Here is a 6689-nt window from a genome sequence, read left to right on the forward strand (position 1 = left end):
GAGTTTAGGAATGGAAATGGATTATTGGTGCAATGAGGAAAAGAGAATAGAATTGGATATGCATTTCTTTTTCTCCTGCTTTTAATACAATCCCTCCGTGATGAAAATTCTTAACTACTTTAATTAAATTATACTCTCTCCGTCTCCCATAATTTTTCATCATTTGACTTGGCACGGGTTTTAAGAAATGTAATAGAAAGTGAGTTGAAAAAGTTGATGGCATGTGAGTCCTACTTTTATATATTAGTTTTATAATAAAATGTTGTTGGCAATTGAAATTAAAAAATATAATATATGACTGTCCCACATCGGTGTCAAGAGAAAACTGAAACTAGTATATAAGTCTCATGGGCCCTCCTCCTATCACCAATTGGTTTTAGGATGGAACTCATGGATTTCTATCATGGTATCAGAGCGGGTCGCCGATTGTGGGTCAAATTTAACTGACCCAGCACTATATCTGGGCCGAAACAAAAAAAATGATTGATCCAACAGTATATTTGACTTAAGAATATGGGCCAAGTGGTCCAACCGATCGAAAAAAAATTGGGCCGATTGTCCAATCGACTAGAAAAAGTCGTGGCTTATCACACGACTGCAGCAAAGTCGACGAAGGAGATGATGAAGATCTTGGAGGATATGTATCAGAAACCATCAACGGCAAACAAGGTAAATCTGTTTAGACGATTGTTTAATTTAGAATGCAAGAGGGAAAGGTTGTGCAACAACATCTCAACGAGTTTAACATGATTACTTCGCAACTGAATCTCAACGAGTTTAACATGATTACTTCGCAACTGAACTTTGTTGATATTAAATTTGCTGATGAAATTCATGCCCTAATTTTGCTATTGTCCCTGCCTGAGAGTTGGGCTGGCACAGTGACAGCAGTTACTGATGCAGAGACAAAACCTGACAGTTAATTGAGTAAAAGATCGATGATTGGTGAGGAAGTTTGCCGGAAAGAATCAGGATCTTTTACTTCTGGTTCAGTATTGAGTACAGAATAGAGAGGCAGATCAAAAGGAAGGCAAAATCGTGGAATATCAAAATCCAGAGGAAGGAGCCAAACCAAGAAGGATTTGGATCGAATTAAATGCTGGAATTGTGATGAGTTTGGGCACTTTAGAAATCAGTGTGAGGCACCGAAGAAATATAAGAATATGGATCAGAAAGATAAGAATATTAGCAAACGCTACCATAGCAGATGACGATGGCGAGGCGTTGGTCCTAAGTGCGAGTAGTCCGATGGAATCGTGGGTATTGGATTCTGGAGCGTCGTTCCATTCATGCAGCAATGTGGAGGTAATGGAAAATTACGTTTCTGGCGATTTAGGGAAAGTATATCTGGCTGATGACGAGCCCTTAGATATCGTGGGAAAGGGAAATGTGAAGGTAGTGACATCCAATGGATCCGTAATAAAACTGAATGGAGTCAGACACATTCCTGGATTACAGAGAAACCTGATTTCGATTGGGCAGCTTGATGCAAAAGGGTACACGGTAACATTTGGCTGCAGCAATTGGAAGATTACCAAGGGAGCTATGATAGTAGCTCGAGGTAAGAAGGAGGGTACGTTGTATACCACAACTAACTCCAAAGATTGCATTGATCTTGCAAGTGAAGCAAATAATACTGATTTGTGGCATTGTAGTCTTGGCTACATGAGCGAGAAAGGGATGAAGATAATGTCCTCAAAAGGTTTACTGCCGGGCCTTAAAACAGTTGAAGTTGGCCTATGCGAGGATTGCGTGTCTGGGAAACAGAAAAGGGTGAGTTTCTCAAGAGGAGGCAGAAAATTGAAGATGCTGAAGTTGGAGTTGGTCCATAGCGATCTATGGGGACCAGCACCTGTGAAGTCCCTAGGAAGCTTTGAATATTATATGACATCCATCGAAGACTCCACTCGAAAGGTATGAGTTTATTTTCTGAAGAGTAAATCTGATGCGTTTGATACTTTCAGGAAGTGGAAAGCCCTTGTTGAAACTGAAACTGGGCTGAAGGTGAAGTGTCTAAGATCTGATAATGGAGGAGAATATGAACTTGCAGAGTTCAAGGAGTTTTGCACAGAGAATGGAATTCGCATGGAGAAGACTGTGAAAGGAACTCTACAGCAGAATGGAATCGCGGAGCGCATGAACAGAACATTGAATGAGCGAGCAAGATGCATGAGGTTTAAAAGTGGATTGCCAAAGAATTTTTGGGTAGATGCAGTCAACACAGTTGCGTTCCTAATCAACAGAGGTCTATCAGTTCCGTTGGAGTTTCGAATACCTGAGGAGGTTTGGACAGGAAAAGAGGTAAATCTAACTTACCTACGTATCTTTGGTTGTGTTGCTTATGCTCATCTTAGTTCTGTGTAGAGATGTCGTTTTCAATGAACATGTATTATACAATGATAGATTGGAGACGTCGAGTTTCGGCAGTTTTGAGCCCCAAGTAGTCGAGCTAGACATCTCAAACTTGAGTGGGAGCAAGGAGAGTCAGAACGCTGAAGAGGTGTTTGAAGAAGAACCAAACACTTCACCACCGATTATTCCGCTGCCTTAACAGACTAAAGAGCGACGTGCACCTGATAGGTACTCGCCCTCTAATTTCTATCTGTTACTTACTGATGGTGGTGAACCTGAGTGTTATGCGGAGAAGGCCTTGATAAACGAAGGTGGAAAATTGCCATGGATGACAAGTTTGCCTCTCTTCTCCTAAATGGCACATGGGAGCTTGTGGAACTTCCAAAAGGGAAAAAGGCATTGCATTGAAAGTGGGTCTATCGAATAAAAGGTGAAGCTGATGGTAGCAAATGCTACAAGGTTAGGCTGGTTGTCAAGGGATTTGAGCAACGATACGGTATTGATTATACGGATGTTTTTACTCCTGTTGACTGACTACTATTTGTTTAGTGTTGAGTATGGTAGTTGCAGAAAATCTATTGTTACATCATATTGATGTAAAGACGACATTCCTTCATGGTGATTTGGAGGATGAGTTGTACATGACACAGCCAGAGGGATTCGTAGTAAAAGGAAAGGAAAATCTCGTGTGCAAGTTGAAGAAGAGATGTATGGTTTAAAGGAAGATCCAAAGCAGTGGTACAAGAAGTTTGATGGATTCATGATGGACATTGGCTATAAAAGATGCTACGCTGACCATTGTTGTTACTACAAAAGGTTTGACAAGAGCTATCTTATCCTGTTATTATATGTTGATGATATGTTGATCGCAGGAGGTGATCCAAAGGAGATGGATAAGTTGAAAAGGAAATTGTCTGAACGATTCTCCTAAAGATCTTGGAGAGGCTAATCAAATTTTGGGCATGAGAATCGAGCGTGACAAGGCGGCAGGAAAATTGTATCTTTCGCAAGCTGCTTACATTGGTAAGGTTTTGAAAAGATTCAGCATGGATAATTCGAAGCCAGTAAGTGTGCCTTTGGGCAGTCACTTCAAGCTGTCGAAGAAGGAGTCGTCGAGTACAAAAGAAGAACGTGTTGAAATGAAGAAAGTTCCTTATGCTTCAGCAATTGACAGTATTATGTATGCGATGGTGTGTACGAGGCCTAATATTGCACAAACTGTGGGAGTAGTGAGTCGGTTCATGGGTGATCCGAGCAAGCAACAGTGAGAAGCAGTTAAATGGATCCTTAGATACTTGAGAGGTACTACAGAAAGAGTCTTATTTTTCAATAGAAAGAATGTCGAGCTGGCAGATTATGTGGATGCAGACTTGGCGTCCAATGATCTTGATGGGAGAAGAAGCACAACCGGGTATGTATTTAGTTATGGTGGTACTGCTATTTCATGGACTTTTAAGTTGCAGAAGACCGTTGCTTTGTCTACTACGGAGGCTGAATATGTAGTTGCGACAGAGGAAAGCAAGAAGATGGTATGGTTGCAGAGTTTCTTAGATGAACTTGGGAAGGAGAACAAGCGTAGCAGACTCTACAGTGATAGTCAGAGTGCTATTTTCTTGGCAAAGAATCTAGCGTTTCATTCTAGGACAAAGCATGTGGAGTTGAAGTATCATTACATTCAACACCTAGTGGAGATGAAAATCCTGCAACTTGAGAAGATACTTGGAAGTGAGAATCCAGTAGACATGTTTACTAAGGTGGTGAGCTTAGAGAAATTAAAGCTATGCATAGCTTCAATTAGCCTTGGAACTTGAAGAGAAGGTTATGCGATGCTAAGCGGATGCAGGGATGAGATCACGAGGATATGGTGGCGTAGGAGTTGTTAGTCTCCAAGTGGGAGATTGTTAATTATGGAGCTTAAAATATCTCCTACCATATTTAGGATTTTTTTTCCTTGAAGTATATTTCCTTGTGATTGATTTATTCCATAGAAGATATTTCCTTATGGAATATGTTTCCTAGAATTAGGGCTCTCTATTGTGCTTATAAATAGAGGTGTTCCCTCATTGTAAAATCATCCTAAAATTATATAGTGAAATCCCTGGCTTGGCATCGCCCCCAGACGTAGATACACTTTGTATCGAACTGGGCAAACAATTCGTTGTGTTCATTCTCCTTTATATTCGTGATTGTCTGTGTTTATTTCCCAACAACCATAGCATCCAAAAATCCATGATGCTCGACCACTATTTCTACGAATAAAGTGGCAACATAGGGGCATCAAACTTTGAGGGAAGAGCGTCGAAGTGAGCATATTTTGTGATGTGGTTGATGACGACCATAATCTCATAGCCAAACCATGAGACAGGGGTACGCGAATTATCAAGTCCATGGAATTCTCCTATCAAACATGGTTCAGAATTGGATGTGGTTAGATGAGGCCGTGGGCTTTTTGTGTGAGTACTTTGTTGCTTGGAAGTGGTTAGAAGAGGCCGTCCACTTCTTGTGTGGAGAACCTTGTTGCTTGGCACTTGGTGAAGGGGATGGATTACATGAGAATGGGCCTCACGTTATTAGAGAGAGGGAAGTTGTAAAAAATATATAGAATGTGATAATTTTATGGGACATCTTAAAATGGAAAATGTCCTTATTTTTATGGGACGGAGGGAGTATTATCTTTTGTAATTTTGTGATGAAGTTCGAACTTGATTAATCTAGGAATTAATGGGTTATTGTACTTTATGAGTTGATGATAATGGTTTGAGATGAGAGGGACTATACTCAAACTTGTTGTAATGTGCATTATAATTGCACTCGGGAGTATCTAAGTGAAGGAAATGCTGTATTTACATTGATATTTCCATGAATGGTTTGGGTTTGATTTGATGTGAGTTGATCGAGTCATTTTATGAGTCGTTATTTATTTTGGACCTATAAGCACGTAATGTCTATCTTGCTCGAGGACAAGCAACAAGACTTACGTTTGTGGTTATCTTGCTCGAGGACAAGCAACAAGACTCGGACCGCATGCATTGCATACAAAGATCACGGCCCATGCATTTTGATGTTTCAAGAGTCAAACATTTCACTCGACCAGGTGAAAGGAGTCCATAACATTTCACCCGACTGAGTGAAACGTCACATATCATGACACGTGACGGTGTTTTTCCACTTTCGGGCGATTCTATGTAGGTTCCCAAATTAGGAAACTTTTTTTGAAATTCCAGTTCTGGGAAAAACGCGTAACCATTTTGCAGGTTTTTTTAAAAACGCAAACGGACTACGCGTATTTAAACACGCGAAACAACAACGCGTGTTCTATCTAAAACTCAAGCAAATTAAACATAAGTTTATTGTTGCACAATTTGTTAAAGCCGTCACCAGTTTTTTTTGAGGGTGCAGGGTCGGACCCTAACTCCACCTAATTTTACTTATACACACAAATATCAATAATGTTATTAATTTAAAATATTTACCGTCAATATCATTCAAACTCATTTTGGAAACTATTTTTTTTCAGATATTTTGAATAACTCTTATTTGTGGGATTATCAATATATATTTCTTAGTGCAGAAGAGTAAAAAAATAACAAAAATAACAAAACGGATATACGTTTTTTCCAAAGCCGGAATTTAAAAAAAGGTTATGATTTTGGAACCTATATTGTATAATCTCCCCAAAGTAGAAAAACCGACACTTGACTAGTTTACCTTTAACTTATTTTATGAAGAACTCTGCCTCTATCAAGAATGCAATAACCCTAGCGCAAAAGTATGATTTATTAAACTTATGGCATTTAAAGTAAAACTAAATCAAAAAATCACAAACCAGCAAAGGAAAAAAGGCCAAGATCCCTCAATGAATGGATAGAACTATTAGGAGACATACCTTAGAGTTCTTCTAAATATCTTTTCTTCTTTCTCTTTGCTTCTGCAGATGAATATTGTGAATAGGCAATGAAATTAGTTTCCTCCGTCTTGCACATGTAATACTGATTAGATTGAATTAAATAATACTACCAGCTGTCATTACCACATAATTAAACATAATTAATTAATTGGTGGGTAATCAGTGGATTAATTGTCAACTATGGCCCAGTTTTTAATTACAAGATGCTCCAGTTATTGCTCCCTAACGTGCTATTTAGAACAATGTAAATGTCAAACCTTGAGATCAACTAGATCTACAGATATTTAAGTATATAACCTTATGGTACATCCAATTTTTGAAGTCATGAAATAAGACTCCAACATAAATATAATAAATAACCAAGTGTGAATGTATAATTTTATATATTCGAAGACTAAACTATTAATTTTATATACCCACTAGTACCACT

General features: G+C 38.9%; 1 protein-coding gene across 1 annotated transcript in view; it reads right to left on the bottom strand.

Moving 5' to 3' along the window:
* The window catches only part of LOC148931268 (putative disease resistance protein RGA4), a 31871-nt gene extending 25591 nt beyond the window's left edge, over positions 1–6280 (bottom strand). Inside the window, exon 1 of the mRNA XM_089063803.1 lies at positions 6239–6280. The gene's annotated coding sequence lies outside the window, so the exon portion shown is untranslated. The remainder of the gene's footprint in view (positions 1–6238) is intronic.
* Between the last annotated feature and the right edge of the window lie 409 nt (positions 6281–6689).

The sequence above is a fragment of the Salvia hispanica genome, chromosome 2 (genome assembly GCF_029641045.1).
Source record: "Salvia hispanica isolate PSC_SH4W2 chromosome 2, Shi_PSC_v1, whole genome shotgun sequence".
NCBI classification, from domain to species: Eukaryota; Viridiplantae; Streptophyta; class Magnoliopsida; order Lamiales; family Lamiaceae; genus Salvia; species Salvia hispanica.